The sequence below is a fragment of the Dendrobates tinctorius genome, unplaced genomic scaffold (genome assembly GCF_039654945.1).
Source record: "Dendrobates tinctorius isolate UK_male_01 unplaced genomic scaffold, ASM3965494v1 ptg000503c, whole genome shotgun sequence".
Taxonomy (NCBI): domain Eukaryota; kingdom Metazoa; phylum Chordata; class Amphibia; order Anura; family Dendrobatidae; genus Dendrobates; species Dendrobates tinctorius.
This window is the reverse complement of record NW_027362162.1, coordinates 432,293-460,074: the sequence shown is the minus strand read 5'-3', so window position 1 is coordinate 460,074 and position 27,782 is coordinate 432,293. Positions and strand designations below refer to the sequence as shown.

The 27,782-nt window shown below is 46.0% G+C and overlaps 1 pseudogene; it reads right to left on the bottom strand.

Annotated features, from left to right (window-relative positions):
• LOC141078106 (uncharacterized) overlaps positions 1-27,782 on the bottom strand; it is a 766,429-nt pseudogene that overhangs the window by 507,092 nt on the left and 231,555 nt on the right.

Sequence of the window (27,782 nt, the reverse complement as noted above, 5' to 3'; positions counted from 1 at the left end):
CATAGCTTTAAAGGGAACCTGTGACCCCCACGCAGGCGTTTTTAAGTAAAAGAGCCACCTTGTGCAGCACTAATGCTGCATTCTGTCAAGGTGTCTCTGTTACTTAGCTTCCATTACACCGCTGAAATAATCGTTTATATAATTGTTCAAAAATACCTGAATTTTGACAGGGGGGCAGGTCTTTCCCCTCTGACAGACACCTCGCATTCATCACTGATTTCGTATTTGGCGCCTCCTCCTCCGTTTTCTTTTGAAATGCTAGCGCTTGCGCTGTACTGTAGTTTAGTGGGCATGCACAGTCAGCGCTTCCTGACGTGCCCGTGCTGTCAGATAACATCCCGGCCTTCATATCGCGTGGGCCTGAGATCCCGCCCCGCAGTCGTTTATGATTTATTCACACTGCGGGTCTGGGATTCTCGGGCATGCGCAGTGGTTATCTGCGGCTCTCCGCCTCCCGGAAATCCCTCCGCCTCATTCCTACATTGCATTGTCAGCATTGGAATCGTCAGTTCCTCTATTATTGACGTGGCATCGCATCCTCCCCTCTGAAAGCTCCTAAAGCTGAATGCTGGTGTGTGGGTCTGCCTATGTTGGTTCTTTGCGGCTATGGCAATGCTGGGGTGATGATTGCATGGCACTATAGTGCCAGGCAGCAATGCTTGGGGTGATGATAATATGGCACTATAGTGCCAGGTGGCAATGCTGGGGGTGATGATTGCACGGCACTGTAGTGCCAGGTGGCAATGCTGGGGGTGATGATTATACGGCACTATAGTGCTAGGCGGCAATGCTGGGGTTAATGATAATACGGCACTGTAGTGCCAGGCACCAATGCTTGGGGTGATGATAATACGGCACTGTAGTGCCAGGTGGCAATGCTGGGGGTGATGATAATACGGCACTATAGTGCCAGGCACCAATGCTGGGGGTAATGATAATACGGCACTGTAGTGCCAGGTGGCAATGCTAGGGGTGATGATAATACGGCACTATAGTGCCAGGCACCAATGCTGGGGGTGATGATAATACGGCACTGTAGTGCCAGGTGGCAATGCTAGGGGTGATGATAATACGGCACTATAGTGCCAGGCACCAATGCTGGGGGTAATGATAATACGGCACTATAGTGCCAGGCGGCAATGCTTGGGGTGATGATAATATGGCACTGTAGTGCCAGGCGGCAATGCTGGGGGTGATAATACGGCACTATAGTGCCAGGCACCAATGCTGGGGGTGATGATAATACGGCACTATAGTGCCAGGCACCAATGCTGGGGGTAATGATAATACGGCACTGTAGTGCTAGGCGGCAATGCTGGGGGTGATGATAATACGGCACTATAGTGCCAGGCGGCAATGCTTGGGGTGATGATAATATGGCACTGTAGTGCCAGGTGGCAATACTAGGGGTTATGATAATACGGAACTATAGTACCAGGCGGCAATGCTTGGGGTGATGATAATACAGCACTATAATGCCAGGTGGCAATGCTGGGGGTGATGATTAGACCGCGCAATTGTGCAAAGCAGCAATGATGGGGGTGATGATTGTACTTCACTATTGTGCAAAGCAGCAATGATGGGGGTGCTGATTATACCGCACTATTGTGCAAAGCAGCAATAATGGGGGTGATGATTATACCGCACTATTGTGCCATGCAGCAATGATGGGAGTCTTGATTACATGGCACTGTAATGCCAGGTGGCAAAGCTGGGGGTGATGATTATACTGCACTATTGTGCAAAGCAGCAATGATGGCTGTGATGATTATACCGCACTATTGTGCAAAGCAGCAATGATGAGGGTGATTATTATAACGCGCTATTGTGCAAAGCAGCAATGATGGGGGTGATGATTAGACCGCACTATAGTGCCATGCAGTAATGATGGGGGTCATGATTATACCGCACTATTGTGCAAAGCAGCAATGATGGCTGTGATTATACCGCACTATTGTGCAAAGCAGCAATGATGGGTGTGATGATTTTACTGCACTATTGTGCCATGCAGCAATGATGGTGGTCATGATTACACCACACTATTGTACAAACCAGCAATGACCAGGGTGATGATTATACGGCACTATTGTGCAAAGCAGCAATGATGGCTGTGATGATTATACCGCACTATTGTGCAAAGCAGCAATGATGAGGGTGATTATTATAACGCGCTATTGTGCAAAGCAGCAATGATGGGGGTGATGATTAGACCGCACTATAGTGCCATGCAGTAATGATGGGGGTCATGATTATACCGCACTATTGTGCAAAGCAGCAATGATGGGGGTGATGATAATACTGCACTATTGTGCCATGCAGCAATGATGGGGGTCATGATTATAACACACTATTGTGCAAAGCAGCAATGATGGGTGTGATGATTTTACTGCACTATTGTGCCATGCAGCAATGATGGTGGTCATGATTACACCACACTATTGTACAAACCAGCAATGACCAGGGTGATGATTATACGGCACTATTGTGCAAACCAGCAATGATGGGGTGATTATACCACACTATTGTGCAAAGCAGCAATGATGGGTGTGATGATTATACCGCACTATTGTGCAAAGCAGCAATGATGGCTGTGATGATTATACGTCACTATTGTGCAAAGCAGGAATGATGGGGGTGATAATACCACACTATTGGGCCCCCCATTCATGAGCAGCCAAGCATCTCCACCAGGGGCCCCCCCATTCATGAGCAGCCATGCTTCTCCCCAGGGGCCCCACCATTCGTGAGCAGCCAAGGCCATGATTTTCCCCAGGCCAGGGGCCCCCCCATTCATGCGCAGCCAGGCCATCATGCTTCAGTTCTCCCCCAGGACGGAGCCCCCTAAAATCATGCCTGCCATGCTTCAGTTCTCCCCCACCCCAGGAGCCCCCCAAATTCATGCCTGCCTCCTCGGTCCCAGTCCTTCAGTTCTGCTCAGCTCTGGTACTCTTACCTGGAGCAGGCAGGGCAGGCCAGAGTCCCAGACCAAGAGGATCCACACTGTCCACTCCACTCTCCAGTCACAGTGTCCGCACTTGCTGGCTGATGATCTCACCTTAGCCCTCAGGGCTGCTCTCCTCTCCTTACTGGCTCTGCAGTGCTCGCGCTCCACATGGCTAATTTGCATTGAATAATTAGCCATGCGGTGCTGGAGGCTGGAGGGGCCCCCTGTCCCCTTGGGGCCCTGCAATGAACGGCTGCACAGGCGGTAGGTCCGACCCTGCCTTTATGGCAGAATGGCCTGATGGAAGCCTCTCCTCAGTGCAAGACATATGAAAGTCTGCATAGAGTTTGCTAAAAAAAAAAAAAAAAAAAAAACACATGAAGGACTCCCAGACTATGAGAAATAAGTTTCTCTGGTCTGATGAGACGAAGATAGAACTTTTTAGTTTTATTTCTAAGTGGTATGTGTGGAGAAAACACACACCATATACATACACATACTGTATACATACACACATATATACATATACCGTATACACACACATACACCGTATACACATACACATATACCAAAAAAAGAGAGAAGCCAGCGCTGCCGGTGGTCAGAACGCATAACATGAGGTGCATATGCACATATTAGCATCTAACTGTATTCAAAATGAGACATTTAGCAAAATATTGATCAATAAATCGAGCCACCCCGCCAAGGCAGTCTCATGTGGGGGGTCCTACTCTACATTTTTAATATTCACTGTGCGTCACATGATCGGGGGTCAGCAATGCGTTGGCATAACAACCAGAGATCTCATAGAGACCTCTCTGATTCTTGCTGCCTGATTGCTATGAGCATCAACCGGTAGTCGGCGCTCATAGCAATGCAGTATTTCTGCTACATAGAGGCAATCTGCTTATCTTCTATATGTAGCAGAGCCGATCGAGTTGTGGATGCTTCTTGCCTCCCGTGAAGCATGCTAAAAAAATTTTAAAAAGTTTTTAAAAATATGAAAAAAATAAAAAAATATATAAAAGTTTAAATCACACCCCGTTCTCCCCATTTAAAAAAAAATTACACATATTTGGTATCGCCGCGTTCAGAATCGCACGATCTATCGATAAAAAAAAGAATTAACCTGACTGCTAAACGGCGTAGCGAGGAAAAAAATCAAAACGCCAGAATTACGCTTTTTTGGTCGCTGCGACATTGCATTAAAATGCAATAACAGACGATCAAAAGAGTCTATCTGCACATAAGTTGTATGATTAAAAACAACTTCTTGGCACGCAAAAAATAAACCCTCACCCAACCCCAGATCATGAAAAATGGAGACGCTAGGGGTTTCGGAAGATGGCGCAATTTTTATTAGAAACTTTGGAATTTTTTTTCACCACTTACATAATAATTATAATAATCTTTATTTATATAGCGCCAACATATTCCGCAGCGCTTTACAGTTTAACAGTTTTAAAACACAAGTCATAAGTAACAAGGTTAACAATACAATAATTAAAGCAAAATAAGACAAAATAAGATGACCCTGCTCGTGAGAGCTTACAATCTACAATGAGGTGAGGGAGATACAGAGTACAGGTGTGTATTTACAATGGTGTATTTACAATGATGGTCCAGCCATCTAGAGGGAGTGAAGGATGGATGGAGATAGTGAATGGGCTACACACGCACCCTTACACATAGAATGACTTTGATTAGTGAACGTGATAAGCCGCTCTGAACAAATGTGTTTTGAGGGAGCGCGTAAAACTGTGCAAATTGTTTAGTCCTACTTTCTTGGGGTAGAGTATTCCAGAGGATAGGAGCAGCACGGGAGAAGTCTTAGAGTCGTGAGTGGGAGGTACGGATTAGTGCAGAGGTTAGTCGAAAGTCGTTTGCAGAGCGCAGCGATCGGCTAGGCCGATAGACAGAGATGAGGGAGGAGATGTAGGGGGTGCCGCACCGTGGAGAGCTTTGTGGGTGAGAACAAGTAGTTTAAATTGGATCCTATAATGAATGGGCAGCCAGTGTAATGACTGACGAAGAGCGGACACGTCCGAGTACCGATTATCCAGATGGACAACCCTGGCTGCTGCATTAAGTATGGACTGGAGAGGGGATAGTTGAGTGACGGGGAGGCCAATTAATAGAGCGTTGCAGTAATCCAGCCGGGAGTGGATCAATGCTACAGTGAGGGTTTTTGTCGTTTCCATGGTGAGAAAAGGGCAGATTCTAGAGATGTTCTTTAGGTGTAAGCGGCAAGAGCGGGCAAGAGATTGTATATGGGATGTGAAGGAGAGATTGGTGTCAAACATAACACCCAGACAGCGCGCCTGCTGCCGGGGTGTTATTGTGGTGCCACTCACGGAGAGGGAAATGTCAGATTTAGGGAGGTTAGTAGACGGCGGAAGCAGAAGTAGTTCAGTTTTGGAGAGATTGAGTTTCAAATAGAGAGTGGACATGATATTGGAGACTGCGGACAGACAGTCACTGGCGTTCTGTAGTACAGAGGGGGTAAGGTCGGGGAATGACGTGTATAGTTGTGTGTCATCAGCATAAAGATGGTACTGAAAGCCAAATCTGCTGATGGTCTGTCCAATTGGGGCTGTGTAGAGAGAGAAGAGAAGGGGGCCAAGGACTGAGCCCTGAGGCACCCTGACAGCAAGAGGAAGAGGAGATGAAGTGGAGCCAGAGAACAAAACACTGAAGGAGCGGTCAGAGATATAGGAAGAGAACCAGGAGAGAACAGTGTCCTTAATGCCTAGTGACTGGAGCCTAGAGAGTAGGAGATGGTGGTCAACAGTATCGAAAGCTGCAGATAGGTCAAGAAGAATGAGCAGAGAGTGGTTACCATTACGTTTTGCTGTCAGAAGGTCATTGGTCACTTTGATGAGTGCAGTTTCATTCGAATGTAGGGGACGGAAGCCAGACTGTGAAGGGTCTAGAAGGGAGAGAGTGGAGAGGTAACGGGTAAGGCGGGAGTAGACAAGGCGCTCCAAAAGTTTAGAGATGAAGGGGAGATTGGAGACTGGTCTGTAGTTTGTGCAGGATGGGTCGAGAGCGGGTTTCTTTAGTAATGGAGTAACAATGGCGTGTTTGAAGGAGGATGGGAAAATGTCCGAGGAGAGGGAGATATTAAAGATTGTAGTTAGGTGGGTTGTGACGACTGGAGAGAGACTGGAGGAGATGTGAAGGAATGGGATCAGTAGTGCATGTAGTCGGACGAGAAGAAGAGAGGAGTCTGGAGACTTCTTCTTCTGTGATGGGATCAAATGTGGAAAGTGAGCCAGGGGAGATGCAGGAAGGGATGGGAGTCACATCACTTGGTGGTTGGGAGCAGATTTCCTGACGAATATTATCGATTTTTTCTGTAAAGTGGGAGGCCAGGTCATCAGCACAAATGTCTGTGACAGGAGCTTGTGCTTTTGGCCTGAGGAGGGAGTGAAAAGTGTCAAAAAGATTCTTGAGGTTGTTGGCTAGTGAGATCAGGGTGGTGAAGTAGGTCTGTTTGGCGAGGTGAAGGGCAGCGTTATAGGCTCTTAACATAAATTTGAAGTGGATGAAGTCTTCTGGTGTGCGGGTTTTTCTCCATAGGAGTTCAGCACTCCTAGAGCATCGCTGGAGAAGTTTAGTTTGCAATGTGAGCCAGGGCTGTTTTACTCTGTGCTTGGAGGTTCTGAGGGTGAGGGGAGCAACTTGGTCAAGGGTGCTTCTAAGAGTGTCATTGTAGTGATGAACAGCCAGATTAGGACAGGAAGAAGAGGAGATTGGGGATAGTGATGAGTGTAGTGAGTCTGAAAGTGTCTGAGGGTTAATGAGGACCTAGACATGTTTGCTGTCTATGAATTTGTAATGACCTGGAGAATCATAATTCAATATATTGGTTGCACCATGCAAAAAATAACGAAAAGGATAGCAGAACATTTAAGGAACATTGAATTAAAAAACGCAGCTTATTCTGGAGCGGTAAAACATTTTGTCAGAACACACCAGGGCGATATTAGCTCATTTGCATTTTATGCTTTAGAAAGGGTTAATAACCCTGAACGGGGAGGTGACAGGCAAAAATTGCTGAATATAAGGGGAAGCTTTTTGAATTTTAAAACGTGATACAAAATTCCCGAATGGCATGAATTTTCGTAATGATTTATTTTATATTTATTGAATTATGGTATTTGTATGTGTTTTTGAATTTCTGGTGTGTATACTCTTTCAGGTAGCCACTTTTGTTTGTTGATTGTTTGCAAATCTAACCTGCCATTAGGATTCTTCAAGTCATTATGATTTCATATATACCAAACATGTCTAGGTTATTTTTTATCTAAGGCCTCTTTCACACTTCAGTTGTTTGACGTCAGTCAAGATCCGCCGTTTTGAAAAAGGATCCGCCATTTTTTTTGACAGATCCGTTTTTTTCCCATTGACTTGCACTAGCGGCGGATTTTGACGGATGGTCATCCGTTGGATCCGTTTTTTGACGGATCCGCCATATTTTTGACGTCCGCTGTCTTGAGTGGACAGACAATGAAACTTTTTTTGTCTGCGTTAAAACAGCGGATAGGGCGGCGGATCCGTTGCCAACCGTTATTTGACGGAATCTGGCAACGGATATGCTTTTTTTTTGTTTTGTTTTTTTTACATTGAGCATGCCCGGAAGAATTTCCTTGCCGGAAATTTAACCCAAAATATTCTCTCTCTCTCATTCCCAGACTTTAAATTTCAGTCTCTAGCTGCTAAAGCGGATCAGTCCAAAAATGGATCCGGTGGCATCTGTTTGTACCACAATAGAGACAGATCCGTTTTTTCACAACCTGGCGGATTTTGACTGACGTCAAAAAAACTGAAATGTGAAACAGGCCTAATGGGTTAAAAAAAATTCCAAAGTTTGCTAAAAAAATAAATAAAAATTGCGCCATTTTCCGAGACCCGTAGCATCTCCATTGTTCGTGATCTCGGGTCAAGCGAGGGCTTTTTTTTTTGCGCGCCGAGCTGACGTTTTTAATTATACCATTTTGGTGCAGATACAAACTTTTGATCGCTTGTTATTGCGTTTTAATGCAATGTCGCAGCGACCAAAAAACCTTAATACTTGCGGCTTGATTTTTTTCTCGCTACGCCATTTAGCGATCAGGTTAATCCTTTATTTATTGATAGATCGTGCGATTCTAAACGCGGCGATATCAAATATCTGTAGGTTTGATTTTAGTTTTATTTTGAATGGGGCGAAAGGGGGGGTGAATTGAACTTTTATATATTTTGCATTTTTTTCCATATTTTTAAAAACATTTTTCTTTAACTATTGGCATGCTTCAATAGTCTCCATGGGAGGCTAGAAGCTGCCACAACTTGATCGGCTCTGCTACATAGAAGTGATGCTCAGATCGCCTATAGGTAGCAGATTTACTGCATTGCTATCAGCGCCGACCACATGGTGGTGCTCACAGTAATTCAGCATCAACAACCATAGAGGTCTCAAGGAGACTTTTGGTTGTTATGCCGACACATCGGTGACCCGCCATCACGTGACGCAGGTCATCCAGTGTGCGTATTTCCGGCCGGATGCGCTTGTTAAATGCCGCTGTCAGTGTGACAGCAGCATTTAACTAGTTAATAGCTGCGGGCGGATTGCAATTCCACCTACAGCTATTACGAGAACATGTCAGCTGTTTAAAACAGCTGACATGTCCCGTCTTTGAGGTGGGCTCACCGCCGGAGCCCTCATCAAAGCTGGTGATACTGACATTGGCATAATAGTACGTCTGATGTAAGGGGTTAAAACCCTCTATGATTTATATGTACAGTTGCCCGGAAAGTTACAAAGACTATTCTGGAAACAAACAAGCACTGCATTTGGCCATTTTCATCTGGGCCATGGATTTTAAAAGAGAACCCAAGTCTGACCCCTGGAAAACTTCCCAACGTTAATCAAGACTAAAATCTTTTGACTGAAAGTGATAACTCCTGTCTTTTAGAAAAGAGAGATTAAATTTGACAGTAATATATATAATATTTTAAAGCTGTGAATTGCCTGAAAAAAACAAACAAAATAAAAACACACCACTAAATTGCAGCCTGACTATAGGCAACTCACAATTCACATGCATCTTAAAGCTATGTGCAGACAGTATTTTTGCAAAGTTTTCAGAAAATGAGCACAACCTCCAATTTTTTTTTCTTTTTTAACCCCTTTCTGCCAGATGACGTACTATTCCCGGGATAGTACGTCATCATTGATCAGCCGCGCTCACGGGGGGGAGCGCTACTGATAGTGCCAGGTATCAGCTGTGGGAGCCAGGTGTCAGGTGTCACGGACCGCTCCCTGCACTTTTACCCCCGGCACACTGTGATCAAACATGATCGCAGTGTTTCAGGAGCAGGCAGAGGGGCTGTCAGCTGTGACAGCACCTCTGCCTTTGGATCGGAGACCCCACGGCATGTTGCGGGGTCCCAATAGCTGACATGAAGACCCGATGACGTCATGATGACATCCAGGTCTCCAGGCCTGAGAGACTTCCAGTCATGCACAGCGCATGTCAGGAAGTCTCTGTTGTCAGTGCGCAGAAGCTGCAGTGCTGACAGCTTCTATAGCATGCAGATAAGCGAGCAGCCTGAACAAAATAAGTGTCCCATAGTGGGACAAAGTGTAAAAGTCAGAATTAAATAAAAAAAATCTTTTAAAATAATAGTAAAAATATTTAAAAAAAAATATATATTTATTTAACAATAAATCAGTATTTGAATACAAAAAAACTCTTAACCATATAAGTACACATAATTGGTATCCCCACGTCCGTAACGACCCAACCTATAATGTACCACTAGTTAACCCCATTAGTGAAAACCATTTAAAAAAAAAAAAGCCCAAAAAACCAATGCTTTATCATCATACCGCCGAACAAAAAGTGGAATAACACTCGATCAAAACGACGGATATAAATAAACATGGTACCGCTGAAAACGTCATCTTGTCCCGCAAAAAACAAGCCGCCATCAGGGAAAAAATAAAAAAAAGTTATAGCTCGCAGAATAAAGCGATGCAAAAATTATTATTTTTTATATAAAAGTTTTTGTTATATAAAAGCACTAAAACATTAAAAAATGATATAAATGAGGTATCGCTGTAATCGTACTGACCCAAAGAGTAAAACCGCTTTATCAATTTTTCCACACGCGGAACGGTATAAACACCCCCCCCCCAAGAAATTCATGAATTGCTGGTTTTTGTTCATTCTGCTCCCCTAAAATCTGAATAAAAAGCGATCAAAAGATGTCACGTGCCCGAACATGATACCAATAAAAATGTCAACTCGTCCCGCAAAAAAATAAGACCTCACATGACTGAGCAAAATATGGAAAAATTATAGCTCTCAAAATGTGGTGATGCAAAAACTAATTTTTTGCAATAAAAAGCGTCTTTTAGCGTGACAGATGCCAAACATAAAAACCCGCCATAAATAGTAAATCAAACCCCCCTTTACCACCCCATTAGTTAGAGAAAAATAAAATAAAAAAATGTACACTGCTCAAAAAAAATAAAGGCAACACTTAAACAACAGAATATAACTCCAAGTAAATCAAACTTCTGTGAAATCAAACTGTCCACTTAGGAAGCAACACTGATTGACAATCAATTTCACATGCTGCTGTGCAAATGGAATAGACAACAGATGGAAATTATTGTCAATTATCAAGACACCCTCAATAAAGGAGTGGTTCTGCAGGTGGGGACCTCAGACCACATCTCAGTACCAATGCTTTCTGGCTGATGTTTCGGTCACTCATGAATGTTGGTTGTGCTTTCACACTCGTGGTAGCATGAGACGGATTCTACAACCCACACAAGTGGCTCAGGTAGTGCAGCTCATCCAGGATGGCACATCAATGCGAGCTGTGGCAAGAAGGTTTGCTGTGTCTGTGAGCGTAGTGTCCAGAGGCTGGAGGCGCTACCAGGAGACAGGCTAGTACACCAGGAGACGTGGAAGGGGCTGTAGGAGGGCAACAACCCAGCAGCAGGACCGCTACCTCCGCCTTTGTGCAAGGAGGAACAGGAGGAGCACTGCCAGAGCCCTGCAAAATGACCTCCAGCAGGCCACAAATGTGCATGTCTCTGCACAAACGGTAAGAAACCGACTCCATGAGGATGGTCTGAGTGCCTGACGTCCACAGATGGGGCTTGTGCTCACAGACCAACACCGTGCAGGACGCTTGGCATTTATAACAGAACACCAGGATTGGCAAATTCGCCACTGGCGCCCTGTTCTCTTCACAGATGAAAGCAGGTTCACACTGAGCACATGTGACAGATGTGACAGTCTGGAGATGCCATGGAGAGCGATCTGCTGCCTGCAACATTCTTCAGCATGACCGGTTTGGCAGTGGGTCAGTAATGGTGTGGGGTAGCATTTCTTTGGAGGGCCGCACAGCCTTCCATGTGCTCGCCAGAGGTAGCCTGACTGCCATTAGGTACCGAGATAAAATCCTCAGACCCTTTGTGAGACCATATGCTGGTGCGGTTGGCCCTGGGTTCCTCCTAATGCAGGACAATGCCAGACCTCATGTGGCTGGAGTGTGTCAGCAGTTCCTGCAAGATGAAGGCATTGAAGCTATGGACTGGCCCGCCCATTCCCCAGACCTGAATCCGATTGAGCACATCTTGAGCACATCTGGAACATCATGTTTCACTCCATCCACCAAGGTCACAATGCACCACAGACTGTCCAGGAGTTGGCGGATGCTTTAGGCCAGGTCTGGGAGGAGATCCCTCAAGAGAACATCTGCCGCCTCATCAGGACCATGCCCAGGCATTGTAGGGAGGTCATACAGGTACATGGAGGCCACACACAATACTGAGAGGGACGTGGAGGCCACACACAATACTAAGCATCTTTTCCTTGTCTTGAGGCATTTCCACTGAAGTTGGATCAATCTGTAATTTGATTTTCCACTTTGATTTTGATTAGCATTCCAAATTCAGACCTCCATGGGATATTAATTTGGATTTACATTGATCATTTTTATGATTTATTGTTCTCAACGCATTCGACTATGTAATGAATAAAGATTTGCAACTGGAATATTTCATTCAGTGATGTCTAGGATGTGGTATTTTAGTGTTCCCTTTATTTTTTTGAACAGTGTATTTATTTCCATTTTCCCATTAGGGTTAGGGTTGGGGCTAAAGTTAGGGTTGGGATTAGGGGTGTGTTGGGGTCAGAGTTGGAGTCAGAATTGGGGGGGTTCCACGGTTTAGGCACATCAGGGGCCGTCCAAACGTGACATGGCGTCCGATCTCAATATCAGCCAATTTTGCGTTGAAAAAGTCAAAGGCGCTCCTTCCCTTCTGAGCTCTGCCGTGCGCCCAAACAGTGGTTTACATGCATATATGGTGTATCAGCGTACTCAGGACAAATTGCACAACAACTTTTGGGGTCCAATTTCTCCTGTTACCCTTGGTAAAAATAAAACAAATTGGATCAGAAGTAAATTTTTTGTGAAAAAAAAGTTAAATGTTCATTTTTTTTAATCATTCCAAAAATTCCCGTGAAGCACCTGAAGGGTTAATAAACTTCTTGAATGTGGTTTTGAGCACCTTCAGGGGTGCACTTTTTAGAATGATGTCACTTTTGGGTATTTTCTATCATATAGACCCCTCAAAGTGACTTCAAATGTGATGTGGTCTGTAAAAGAAAATAGTGTTGTAAAAATGAGAAATCGCTGGTCAACTTTTAACCCTTATAACTTCCTATAAAAAAAAAAAATTTTGGTTCCAAAATTGTGCTGATGTAAAGTAAACATGTGGGAAATGTTATTTATTAGCTATTTTGTGTGACATATTTCACTGTTTTAAAGACATGAAAATGCAAACTTTGAAAATTGCGAAATTTTCAAAGTTTTCCCCAAACTTCCGTTTTTTTTTTTCCACAAATAAACGCAAGTTATATGAATGAATGTTACCACTAACATTAAGTACAATATGTCACGAGAAAACAAAGTCAGAATCACTGGGATCCATGGAAGCGTTCCAGAGTTATTACCTCATAAAGGGACAGTGGTCAGAATTGTAAAAATTGGCCCGGTCATGAACATGCAAACCACCTAGGAGGTTAAAGGGGTTAAAAGGATTTGGGGAGTTTCTGCTCAATTTCTGTTCAAAAAACACCACTGTGTGCATATACCATTGGGGTATGGCTATGCAGCAGCTTTGGCTGCAATGTTGGTTGCAAGCCCAAAGATCGCAATATGCTGCTACGACTTTGCAGAGTAATACAAGTGAATGTGATTGCATTGCAGTGAGAATACAAAGACACAAAAACAAATCCAACGGTCTGAATTTTTGTGATTTGCTTGTCAAGGTCACAGCACCTTGCGGTTTGCAATACAACCTCCATTACATTCACATTATGCGGGGATGTAGAAGTGGCACAAAGTGATCTTTAGCTACATGACCTGTGTCATGGCCAAAGCCACGGTGTGACCCACTCCGGCCTCGTTTTCCAAGCTGCAAAGTGACCGAATGACAATTATTAGATGTGGTCTTCATGTCATGCTCCCGGGTGAAAGTGGACAAAGACTATTGCCCATCACTCAAATATATCATGCAAAGTGTATCAGTCATTTTCCCCAGCTTATAAAAAAAAAAAAAACAACACACAACAACCACACACGAGCCATGGCATGATAAATCTCAAATTAACATTAAACTACAATAAGAAATAAGAAAACAAAAAACACTTTTTTTTTTCAAAGGCTCAGTTCACACTTTGCGCTATGGAGCAGTTTTCTAAGAAGTTATGAGAAGCCTAGGAGCATGTTCACATTGTCAGGAAGTAAACATGGATTCTGTGCCTAAAATCTTTACTAACACTGCTGAAATTCTTCCCAAAATGCAAATATTTTAAAACATGTTCCCCAGGAAAAAAAACAGGAGAAAAAAAAAAAAATAAAAAATAAAATGAACTAACTCGCGGCAAGTTTTTAATTTCATAACCTTACTGTCAACAGCGCTGATACGGTGGCGCATGTCTGACAAATCAAGAGTTTCCATCTTGGTTTTTCCTGACCTTATGTGAACATAGCTTAAAAGAAAAGTATAACTGAAAGTTTTTACATTTCTATTTGTTTGTTTGTTTTGTTTTAATCCATTACTACTTGTGGGATAATATTTAAAAAAATGGCAATGAAACAAAGTCTGTATCAGGACTAAACGCCACACGTTCTCACCTGTTCTTATGAAGATAAAAGCGGTGTATGCTCCAAACACTGCAGTGTATGAAAACTGAAAAGCTACAAGAAAAATAAAATGGCCTCAATTGTGCAAATTAAGCAAAGAAAAAAACCAAAAAAAAAAAAAACAAGACAAAATGATAAAAATAAAATTCTATTCATAGTCTGAAAATGGAACATTACATACCAGCAGACAGAAATATGCTCAGGACGGTACCTTGCCGAAACCTCAGCTGTTCAATGACATGATGAAAATGAGCTGAAAAAAAATAAAATACAATAAAATTAGTAATTATATATCCAAGAATGAAGCAGAGCAAGTGTACTCTCCTAAACGCACCCAAGAAAGTGTTCACAGAAGTCCGTGCAAACACCTGTTAGGCCGCGTTCCCACGATGAGCTTTTGATATTGCAGATTTTCTGCGCTATTTCTGCACCCATTAAAGGGAACCTGTCACCTCATTTTTCCGCTATAAGCTGCGGCCACTTCCTTTTGGGGATTATCTACAACATTCTATAATGCTGTAGATAAGCCCCTGATCTAACCTGGAAGATAAGGAAAACAACTTTTATTATACTCACCCGGGGGCGGACCGGTCTGGTCCGATCCGATGGGTGTCGCAGGTCCGGCGCCTTCCATCTTCATGCAGTGAATGTCATCATCCTCCTTGTTTCGTGTCACGGCTCCTGCGCAGGCATACTGATCTGCCCTGTTGAGGGCAGAGCATATTCCTGCAGTGCGCAGGCGCTGAGCCTCTCTGACCTTTCCCGGTGCCTGCGCACTGCAGTACTTTGATCTGCCCTCAACAAGGCAGATCAGTACGCCTGCGCAGGAGCCAAGACACAAAGCAAGGAGGATGATGACATCATCTCTAGAAGATGGAAGGCGCCGGACCTGCGATACCCATCGGATCGGACTGGACCGCCCCCGGGTGAGTATAATAAAACTTGTTTTCCTTATCTTCCAGGTTAGATCAGGGGCTTATCTACAGCATTATAGAATGTTGTAGATAAGCCCCGAAAGGCAGTGGCCGCAGCTTATAGCGGAAAAACGAGGTGACAGATTCCCTTTAAGTAAAATAGATTACGCGCCTTCTTTTCAAAAAGAAGCATTGTATAAAAAAAATTTAAAAAAAACTCACCCAAAACTCATCGTGGGAACGTAGCCTAAGTTCTTGGTCAAGGTTTTAAAATGCATCATCATTCTCGGTGGAGGTTTTTATATTATGCAGACCTTAGATAATAATGGGATAATACTGGCTGCACACAGACTGTAAAAATAATTGCCTGAACTTACCCCGAGCCTAAATTCAGACAAATGTATGTTTGATTCGTTTGTGCAACAGACTGCACATAGACCAATACTAGTGTACGTGCTAGTGCACAGGTCCACATTGGGGGAGAAAACAAAAAAAATTATAAAACCTTGCAAATTATTTTATTATGGGATTTGTCTTCATTCCAGTAAAAAAAAAAAAAAAACATGCAAGTTGCTTCTAAACCCCGGATTTTGCCCAGTCTATTTGCATTAATATCAGAGTGCACGCATTTGGAGTACAGATGATGGCAGTGATGGGACAGCACTAGTGATGAGCGAACGTGCTTGGATAAGGTGATATCCTAGAATGCTCGGATGCTAACCAAGTGATATCGGTGTACTCGAAAAATATGTTCAGTCCCTGAGGCTGCTGCAGGAGATCGTTCTGATAAGCAGAACACTCAGGAGTCAGGCAATACTCATCACTGCCATCATCTGTACTCCAAAGGAATACGTTCTGATAGCAATGTAGCTGAAGGCAGGCAGAGAGACTGAGGAAAAGCCGCCATTTACAGGTGTTTTTTTTTGTTTTGTTAAACAGCAATAAAAACAAATTCCTTAATGAAGATATTTGGAAAGTTTCATAACTTTCCATTCTGGACAAAATAAAAAAAAAAAATAAAAAATAGCTTAGGTATTCTTTTTAAAGACTACATCAGTAGGATCAACCCCTCCTAAGGCCTGTTTCACACATCCGTTTTTTGACGTCCGCCAAAGTGTGAAAAAACGGATGTGTGAAACAGGCCTAAGCCATCTGTATGGACATGTAGGTCATATAAAGTTGTGTAAAATGATATCATGATGTCTGCGATCTGATGCCTTATTAAGAAAAGCATGGATTTCTCTAGAATATGTAAATGAGCTGTTAAGATCTATGGGCCGGACGTAGATCTCCCTGATCTAACTACAGAGCTTATGTTAAATGAAAGGCAGTGTTACCAGTGTGAGACATGTATATCAGGAGAGCAGACTGCCAGTCATTACATGTCTCACACTGGTAACGCTCCTTTCATGTAAAATAATGTGTGGAGGCAGATTCTCAGGGAGATCTACATCCAGCACATAGATCTTAACAGCTCATCTACATATTGAATAGAATGTTGAATTCTCTGGAATAAGACATCAGATCGCAGATATTGGGGTATCATTTTGTCCAACTTTTTATGACCTACATGCCCATATAGACGGCTTAGGAGGGTTTTTCCTACAGACAGATGCCATTTAACCCCTTTTGCCATCTGACGTACTATCCCGCCCATGGGACCTGGGCCCCTATGCTCATGGACGGGATAGTACGTCATAGCGATCAGCGGCGCTCACATGGTGAGCGCCGCTGATCGCGGCCAGGTGTCAGCTGATTATCACAGCTGACACCCGGCACTATGTCAGGGGCGGTCACGGACCGTCCTGACATGTTAATCCCTGGCACACTGCGATCAAACACGATCGCAGTGTACCGTGGGTTTAGGGAATCATCGGCAGGGAGGGGGCTCCCTCCGTGCTTCCTGAGACCCCCGTAGCAGAGCAATGTGCAGCGCTGTTGCGGGGGCCTCCTTCCCTGCAGGTCCCCGAATCCAAAATGGCGGTGGGGACCTTTGGGGGCCTGCAGGGAGGTGGCTTCCTCATGCCTGCAAAGCACCGGCATGAGGAAGCCTGCAGCACTACCTGTGACAGATCGCTGATCTGTCACAGCGATCTGTGATGTGACAGATCAGCGAAGTGTAAAAAGGAGATTTTTGTGTACTCACCTTAAAATCTCTTTCTCTTAGCCTCTAATTGGGGGACACAGAATCATGGGTGTTATGCTGCTGTCCGCTAGGAGGCGACACTATGCATAATCTGAAAAAGGTTAGCTATGGCTCCTCCTCTGCAGAATACACCCCTGGATGGCGTCCGCCTTCTCCAGTATTGTGCAAAAGCATTAGGAGGAACATAACAGAAGAAACATAACCATGCCTGTAAGAAGGCTACTATGTACAAGCTCAAAGAACAATATGAGAACCCAACCGTAACAGCCGCCAATTAAGGGCAACAGGGTGGGAACTGTGTCCCCCAATTAGGGGCTAAGAGAAAGAGGCTTTATGGTGAGTACACAAAAATCTCCTTTACTCTGTCGCCTCATTGGGGGACACAGAACCATGGGACGTCCCAAAGCAGTCCCTGGGTGGGAAGCAATGGACGAATATTGTGCTAGCAGGACCCTAAACTTGGGGCACTGCCGCCTGCAGAACCAGTCTACCCAGGCTCGCGTCCGCTGAGGACTGGGTATGAACACTGTAGTGTTTTGTAAATGTGTGTAGGTTAGTTCAAGTGGCCGCCTTGCACACTTGTTGTGCCGAAACCTGGTGCCGAATGGCCCAGGAGGCCCCTACTTCCCGAGTAGAGTGGGGCGTGATACCGGCCGGAAGAGAGGAACTGTTGAGTCGGTAAGCCTCATGTATGGTGGACTTGATCCACCTGGCAAGGGTAGCCTTGGAGGCCGGCAGGCCCTTGCGACCGCCTTCCGGAAGAATGAAGAGGGAATCAGACTTCCGGAAGGGGGCAGTCCTGGACATATAAATCCGCAATGCTCTGATGAGGTCAAGCGTATGCAGAGCCTTCTGCACTCTATGAGCCGGAACCGGACAAAGGGATGGCAGTGAGATTTCCTCATTGAGGTGAAAGGTGGACACAACCTTCGGAAGGAAGGATGGTACAGTACGGAGGACCACCTTGTCCTGGTGAAAAGCTAGGAAAGGCCGTCTGCAGGAAAGTGCTGACAATTCCGACACCCTGCGTAGCGAGGTGATTGCCACTAGGAAAACCACTTTCTGTGACAGAATACAGAGTGGAACTTCTTTAAGGGGTTCGAAGGGTGGTGCCTGCAATGCTGTCAGGACCAGGTTGAGGTCCCACGTTTCCAGTGGACGCCTGCAGGGAGGAACCAATCGGGAAACTCCCTGGAGAAAAGTTCTTACTTGCGGTTTGGTAGCAATGCGCCTTTGAAAAAGGACTGAAAGCGCTGACACCTGACCCTTAAGCGAGCCTAGGGATAGCTTGGCGTCTAGGCCCGACTGAAGGAAACCTAGTAGGGTGGAGTGGGACCTGTCCATGAGATTCGCACCAGGAAAAGAAAGTTCTCCAGGTACAATAATAAATCTTGGCAGAAGCTGGCTTCCTTGCCCTAATCATGGTCGCAATGACATCCGGTGTGAACCCTGCCTGGGTTAGAATCCGGGTTTCAAGGGCCATGCCGTCAAATTGAGAGCCCCTAAATTCTGATGGTAGAACGGACCTTGTGACAGAAGGTCGTGACGATCGGGGAGACGCCAGGGGGCGTCTGCTGTAAGATGAACGATGTCGGCGTACAATGTATGTCTGGGCCAGTCCGGCGCGATCAGGATGGTTGGAACTCCCTCTTGTTTGATCTTCCTCACTACTCTGGAGATCAGGAGGAGAGTGGAAAGATGTACAGGAGCTGGAAATGGGTCCAGTCCTGAACCAGGGCATCCGCTCCGAGCGACCGCGGGTCGTGTGTCCTGGCCATGAAATTGGAGACCTTGGCATTGAGATGGGATGCCATTAGGTCCACATCCGGGGTTCCCCAGCGTTGACAGATCTGGTAAAAAATTTCGGGGTGGAGAGACCACTCCCCCGAGTCGATTCCTTGCCTGCTGAGGAATTCTGCTTCCCAGTTTTCCACCCCTGGAATGTGGACCGCCGAGAGTACCGACCTGGTGTCTTCCGCCCAGTGGAGAATATGTGTTACTTCTCTCATCGCCTGGACACTACAGGTCCCGCCTTGGTGATTCACATATGCCACCGCCGTGGCATTGTCCGACTGTTTCCGTATGTGAGAGGCCGCCAGCAGGTGATGAAAGGTTCTCAGTGCCAGGAAGATGGCCCGAATTTCCAGGATATTGATGGGCAAGGTCGCTTCCATTGGTGACCACTTGCCTTGTGCCCTGTGATGTAGGTGCACCGCACCCCAACCTGTCAGGCTTGCATCGGTGGTCAGGACCTTCCACTGACCTGAAAGAAAGGGTTTTCCTCTTGTAAGCGAAGTTGGCTTGAGCCACCAATGTACGGACCTCCTGGTTGACGATGTCAACCGGAACTCCCTGTCGAGGGAGAAGGGGTTCTTGTCCCAAGACCTGAGGATGGCTAGTTGAAGAGGACTGAGGTGAAACTGGGCAAATGGCACTGCCTCCATTGCTGCTGCCATCCTGCCGAGGACTCTCATGGCAAACCGGAGAGATCAGGGAGGTTTGCGGAGGAGTGTGCGCACTCCTAGACGGAGGGCCAGTGTCTTGTCCTTGGGAAGGACCACAAGACCCCTGGAGGTGTCGAATAGCATTCCCAGGAAGGTTAAAGTCTGACTCGGGGTAGTCGATGATTCTTGTAAATTGACTAACCATCCCAGACGACTTAGTGTGTCGATTGTGATTGAGACACTGACCTCGCAGTCCTTGAAGGTGGAACACTTGATGAGAAGGTCGTCTAGATACGGAACGACTAGAATGCCTCTGGAGTGTAGAAAATCCATGGTGGCTGCCATGACCTTGGTAAACGTTCTTGAAGCTGTGGTGAGTCCGAACGGGAGAGCGACAAACTGGTAGTGGTCTTGGTTGACCGCGAACCTGAGAAACCTTTGATGGGCGGGAGCAAATGTTATGTGGAGATATGCGTCTTGTATGTCTATGGAGGCAAGGTATTCTCCCTACTCCATGGATGCTATGATGGACCGGAGGGAATCTGCTGTGAGCTCATTTTCGGGTTTGCCTCTGGCTTCTGGTGAGGGTTATGGAGCTGGCTGTGACAGAGGAGTAGTGAGTTCTCTATCAGGACTCCCTCTGTTGGTGAAGGGAGGTAATGAAGCTGATCTAAATGGCAGAGACTGGCCACCTGAGGAAGAGGACTGCGATTGGACATCAGGAGTTTCTGATTGGATTTAAGGCAGCCGACTCCCTAGTTTCTTGCTGGCGATTTTTCCTGACTGTGGCTTCTGGTTTCCAGTTTGGTTCCTGCCTTCCTAAAGCTAAGTTTTCTCTGCTATTGTTCATATGAGATTTTGTCTGGTTTACTTAGTTTTTGTGTTCAGCCAGCCCTGGCTGGGACTGGGCTGAATCCCCATTTTGTCTCTGATCAGTTGATCTCTTTTGCTCTGTCTTCAGAATATACCTGAGTGCTGATATAGTGATTTGAAGTCTAGCGACTTCAGGGCCTTTTTCTATCAGACGTGTTGGACATTTTTTTTGGCAGGGTTTTTTGCGTGATTGCAGACAGCAGCTTTTCTTTCCTGTCCTTTCTAGTTAGTGAGGGCCCCATGGTTTGCTCAGCCTATCTTTCTATCTGTGTCTGTGTTTTCATCTTGTTTCACAGACAATACATGTTGGGGGCTGTCTATTGCTTTGGGGTAGTTTAGATTTCCCCTTTCTTCCTTTATGCTTATTTAGTTCTCCGGCCGTGACGAGGCGTCTAGGACCTCCGTAGGCAAGCTCCATGGCTACTGCTAGTTGCCAACCTCTCTGGTTTTCTGGGCTTAGCTTGCTTTTTGTTTTTTTCCTCCTCGGTGACCCATTCATAACAGAATCACCAGCCATACCGCAGATTCTAGGGTACTCAAAAGCAGGAGAGAATTGTAAATAAAAAAAAAAAAAGTGTCAGAATTTTTTTTTTGTATGTATATTTTCTTTTTTTTCCTGGGGCCGTAGGAGGATTCTTTTTTTTTTTCTTTTTCTCCTTGATGGAGATTAAGCAATTGTCTGATCATGTGGAGCAGCTCGCTGCTGAAGTGCGGGGAATTTCCGCCTTTCTCACTCATTCACATGCTGTTGAACCAAGGATCCCTGCTCCTGATGTGTTTTCTGGGGATCGGTCTAAATTTTTGAATTTTAAGAATTGTAAATTATTTTGTTGCCTTGAAGCCTAACTCATCGGGGAGCTCTGCGCAGCAGGTTAAATTACCATCCCCTTGCTGCGCGGCGATCCCCAGGATTGGGCGTTTTCTTTGACACCTGAAGATCCTGTTTTGACTAATGTGGATGCATTTTTTCAAGCCTTGGAGTTGTTATATAATGAACCTAATGCTATTGATCAAGCTGAGAGAGCCCTATTGGCATTGAACCAGGGTCAGGATCCTGCAGAGTTATACTGTCAGAAATTCTGAAGGTGGGCGGTCCTTACTACATGGAATGCATTGGCAGCTCTCTTTCGGAAGGGTTTGTCTGAGACTTTAAAAGATACTATGGTGGGATTTCCTGTTTCCTCTGGTCTTGACGATTCTATGTCATTAGTAGAGTTGAGCGACTTTTGATTTTTTAGGGTCGCGTTTCGTTTCGTGAAACCCGACTTTTCTAAAAGTCGGGTCGAGCAAGATCGTCCGATTATAGGGAAAAGTCGGGGTCGTCCCGAAACACGAAACCCAATGTAAGTCAATGGGGAATAAAAGTCGGCAGTGAGAGGAGGACAGGAAACACACCTACAGTGCCCATTTGAATGCCAAAAGCATCAATTCTTCTTACTTAAGCTTGTCAACCTTAATTAACTTCATAATACAAGTTACGCACTGAAAAATGGGGGTTATTTGGCTAAAGTTGTGGGGGGGAGGGCTGGCTGCAGGTTTTCATGTGCCCTGGGCGAAAGAGCGCCCCTTTAACACATACCACAACTCATCATGCTCCGACACGGCAGAGAAATAGCAGTATAGTACAATGAAAAATACCTCACTTTTTACATCTCATGATGAGGCCCATCTATTTCTCCATACAGAATCATTGGTCCCATATAATGTTTGAAACAGTATATGATGAGCTCCACATAATGCTACAGTATATGTTGGTCCCCATGGATGAAGCTCCACTGTCTTATGGGCCCAAATAATGCTCCAAACATAATGGGCCCCATTTCTAATGCTCTAGTGTATAATGGGCCCTGTAAATGCTGCTCCAGTGTCTGATGTACACCTTTGGAATGTTCCAGTGTATGGTGGGCCCCATCTATCATTCTCCAGAGTATAGTGCTCCCCAAAAATTGCTGTCCCAACATTGAAAACAATCAAATAAGTCTCCTCGCTAGGGAATCCCTGTACTTCTCTGGATTCCTTGTCGTCCCCATCTTCCATCTCACTGCACAGTATTTCAACTTTGCAAGTGCTGTGATCCTGGGCAAGCAGGGGGGGCCCACTCGTTGGCGACGGCACTGGCACAGGGCCCATGATAGTACGGTGGTGTGTCTGATGGCGGGTGGGCCGAACCTGCACTTTCATCTGCAGCTTCCTCTTTGTCACCGTGTAAGATGGAACTGTATATGGGAAGGGTAACCTGAGTTTCATCAGGGTCAGATTCAGGTCATGTAGCATGCGAGGGGAATGTAGTGGTCTGGGTCAATGTACCAGCAGATTCATCGAGCAGTGGCTGGGCATCAGTGCACTTGTGTCGCCCCCAGGAGTACGGTCGCCACAGTGGCATTACCTTCTTCCTAGGGAGTGTGATGTCATGCTTGGGAGCAACGAAGGATCTCTCTAGCAGGTTAACTGATTGGGCGGCATTATTCCCACGAGTCATGACCCTCCAAACAGCGTTCATGAAGGCAAAGTGTTTGTTTTACGTGGGCAGTATGGTTGTAAAGCTGAACCTTAAAGGAATGTCCAGAAGGGCACCACCAGGAGTGGAGCCTACGGTTAAATTCGACTCCACCTGGGAAACCTCAACCATGCCAGCTACAGAACAGATGCACACATTGCAAGCTTAATTCTGTTAACAAACGAGACTCCGTCATGCCCCGCGGTCCGAGTCCGGCTTACTAGAGGGACACGTGAGGCTCTGGCACATGAGATTGGCCAATAACTGGTGTGTCATGCCCTTACATGTCCGTGGCTGCATGTGCGCTACACTGAAAAGGCCAGCGTTTGTCGCTTACGGGTGCAGAAAACCCGCTGAACAACGTTAGTGATGGGGATCACTGATTACAATTATTACCCGCGAACGATGATTTCCCAGTAAGTGCAGGTCAACCGCAGTTCCGGAATTAGGCCTAACCGTCATTCCTGAAAAAATTAAAAACTTACGTGTGCAAACCACAGGTGCTGTAGCTTGCTTAACAGCTCACCAGCCGTTCTCACGCCCAGTATGGATTACACGTGATTGCACAAAGGTGAGAAAGGGTACCGTATCCCCAGATAACATGTATGGATAGCGTACACATTCAAAATATATGTCTATACATCAGGAGGCAGGCTCAGACGGTGTTAGGCCCAGTATGGATTGCACGTGATTGCACAAAGGTTAGAAAGGGTACCGTATCCCCGGATAACATGTATGGATAGCGTACACATTCAAAATATATGTCTCAGGAGGCAGGCTCAGACGGTGTCAGGCCCAGTATGGATTGCACGTGATTGCACAAAGGTTAGAAAGGGTACCGTATCCCCGGATAACATGTATGGATAGCGTACACATTCAAAATATATGTCTCAGGAGGCAGGCTCAGACGGTGTTAGGCCCAGTATGGATTGCACGTGATTGCACAAAGGTTAGAAAGGGTACCGTATCCCCAGATAACATGTATGGATAGCGTACACATTCAAAATATATGTCTATACATCAGGAGGCAGGCTCAGACGGTGTCAGGCCCAGTATGGATTGCACGTGATTGCACAAAGGTTAGAAAGGGTACCATATCCCCGGATAACATGTATGGATAGCGTACACATTCAAAATATATGTCTCAGGAGGCAGGCTCAGACGGTGTCAGGCCCAGTATGGATTGCACGTGATTGCACAAAGGTTAGAAAGGGTACCGTATCCCTGGATAACATGTATGGATAGCGTACACATTCAAAATATATGTCTCAGGAGGCAGGCTCAGACGGTGTTAGGCCCAGTATGGATTGCACGTGATTGCACAAAGGTTAGAAAGGGTACCGAATCCCCGGATAACATCTATGGATAGCGTACACATTCAAAATATATGTCTCAGGAGGCAGGCTCAGACAGTGTCAGGCCCAGTATGGATTGCACGTGATTGCACAAAGGTTAGAAAGGGTACCGTATCCCCGGATAACATGTATGGATAGCGTACACATTCAAAATATATGTCTATACATCAGGAGGCAGGCTCAGACGGTGTCAGGCCCAGTATGGATTGCACGTGATTGCACAAAGGTTAGAAAGGGTACCGTATCCCCGGATAACATGTATGGATAGCGTACACATTCAAAATATATGTCTCAGGAGGCAGGCTCAGACGGTGTCAGGCCCAGTATGGATTGCACGTGATTGCACAAAGGTTAGAAAGGGTAACGTATCCCCGGATAACATGTATGGATAGCGTACACATTCAAAATATATGTCTCAGGAGGCAGGCTCAGACGGTGTTAGGCCCAGTATGGATTGCACATGATTGCACAAAGGTTAGAAAGGGTACCATTTCCCCGGATAACATGTATGGATAGCGTACACATTCAAAATATATGTCTCAGGAGGCAGGCTCAGACGGTGTTAGGCCCAGTATGGATTGCACGTGATTGCACAAAGGTTAGAAAGGGTACCGTATCCCCAGATAACATGTATGGATAGCGTACACATTCAAAATATATGTCTCAGGAGGCAGGCTCAGACGGTGTCAGGCACAGTATGGATTTGACGGCCCAGATTACACAGCGGAGGAGCAGGGAGAGGTAAAGATTGCAACTGCTGGGGTCCTGCCCAAGCAAGGGGGGCCCACTCGTGGGCGTCGGTACTGGCACTGGGCCCCTCATAGTACAGCGGTGTGTCTGACGGCGGGTGTGCACCACCACCGTCAGAGACACTTGATTGCACTATGAGGGACCCTGTGCCAGTGCCCGCGCCCAAGAGTCGGCCTACCCACCTGTCCAGGGCAACGGCACTCGCACGGTGTCGTGCGCTAGGTGGTGACCCCGGCCATGGGGGGGGAGGCAGCACAGTTAGGGAGTTTTAGAAAGTGGCATATGTTGATGTTGGACATTCAGCTGATGCAAAAGGCGAAATAGGTGAAGTCCCAGGAAGAGGTGGACCAAAGCAAGCCATTTTTCTGTCACCCTATGTGTCATCAGGGGAAGGTGGGACAAAATCCTTGGAAACCCATGCATGGTTCATTTTAATGAAGGTTAGATCATCCACATTTTGGGTTGACAGACGGGTCCTTTTTTCTGTCAGGATTGATCCAGCTGCACTGAAGACTCTTTCCGATAGCACACTTGCAGCTGGGCAAGCGAGCTCCTGTAAGGCATATTGGGCCAATTCAGGCCAGGTGTCCAGTTTAGCGGCCCAATAGTCAAAGGGGAATGACCTGTGTGGGAGAACATCGATATGGGAGGAAAAATAGTTTGTAACCATAGTTGACAACTGCTGTCTCCTGTCACTTTCCATCGATGCTGTATTACCAGTTGTGTGAGCGGTACTTGAAAAATCAGTCCACAACATTGTCATGAAACCCCTGTCTCCAACGCCACTTCTGCTGTGTGCACCATGAACACCTCTGCCAAGCTGCCCCCGGCCCGTACGGCTCGTGTGAGAACCATCACTGCTGCTGTGTGCTGGGAATGCCTCAAGCAACCGATTTACCAGAGTTGCTTGTTTATTAGCCAATATTAGGTCAAGGTTCTCCTGTGGCATGATGTTTTGTAATTTGCCTTTATAGCGTGGATCCAGGATGCTGGCCAACCAGTAGTCGTCATCGTTCATCATTTTGGCAATGCGGGGGTCCCTTTTTAGGATCCGCAAGGCATAATCTGACATGTGGGCCAATGTTCCCGGTGTCAATGATGCACTGCGAGTGCTGGTTGGAGGAGCACTTTCTGGCAAATCCACATCCCTCCAGTCACGCACAAACCCTGTACCAGACCTTGCCACGCCAACATTTTCACTTGCCCCACGAGATGCATCCTCCTCCCCTAAGTAATCATCCCCATCATCATCCTCCTCCTCCTCTTCTTCCTCCAACTCGTCCAGGAGAGGTCCCTGAGGAGACAATGGCTGAATGTCATCAAGGATTCCCTCCACCTCTTCCTCCTCGTCAACATTGGCTGCAGACGCCTGCTCCTTAAGGTGCGTCAAAGTTTGCATGAGCAGACGCATAAGTGGGATGCTCATGCTTAGGATGGCGTCATCTGCGCTTACCAGCCGTGTGCATTCCTCAAAACACTGAAGGACTTTACAGAGGTCTTTCAGCTTCGACCACTCACACCTGTCAACTCCATGTCTGCTCTCAAAGTGCCTGGCCGTGTATCCTCCCACAAATGCATTATGGCCTGCCTCTGCTCGCACAGCCGCTCCACCATGTGCAGGGTGGAGTTCCACCTTGTTGCAATGTCGATAATGAGGCGGTGGTTGGGAAGGTGGAGCAATCGCTGCAGCTTCTGCATACGAACGGAGTGTACAGGCGACCGGCGGATGTGCGCGCACAGTCTTCGCACCTTCTGGAGCAGGGCTGTTAACTCCGGATAATTTTTGAGGAAGCACTGCACCACCAGGTTCAAGGTGTGAGCCAAGCAAGGTACAGTGGGGAAAAAAAGGATTTAGTCAGTCAGCAATAGTGCAAGTTCCACCACTTAAAAAGATGAGAGGCGTCTGTAATTTACATCATAGGTAGACCTCAACTATGGGAGACAAACTGAGAAAAAAAAATCCAGAAAATCACATTGTCTGTTTTTTTTTCATTTTATTTGCATATTATGGTGGAAAATAAGTATTTGGTCAGAAACAAGCAATCAAGATTTCTGGCTCTCACAGACCTGTAACTTCTTCTTTAAGAGTCTCCTCTTTCCTCCACTCATTACCTGTAGTAATGGCACCTGTTTAAACTTGTTATCAGTATAAAAAGACACCTGTGCACACCCTCAAACAGTCTGACTCCAAACTCCACTATGGTGAAGACCAAAGAGCTGTCAAAGGACACCAGAAACAAAATTGTAGCCCTGCACCAGGCTGGGAAGACTGAATCTGCAATAGCCAACCAGCTTCCAGTGAAGAAATCAACTGTGGGAGCAATAATTAGAAAATGGAAGACATACAAGACCACTGATAATCTCCCTCGATCTGGTGCTCCACGCAAAATCCCACCCCGTGGGGTCAGAATGATCACAAGAACGGTGAGCAAAAGTCCCAGAACCACGCAGGGGGACCTAGTGAATGAACTGCAGAGAGCTGGGACCAATGTAACAAGGCCTACCATAAGTAACACACTACGCCACCATGGACTCAGATCCTGCAGTGCCAGACGTGTCCCACTGCTTAAGCCTGTACATGTCCGGGCCCGTCTGACGTTTGCTAGAGAGCATTTGGATGATCCAGAGGAGTTTTGGGAGAA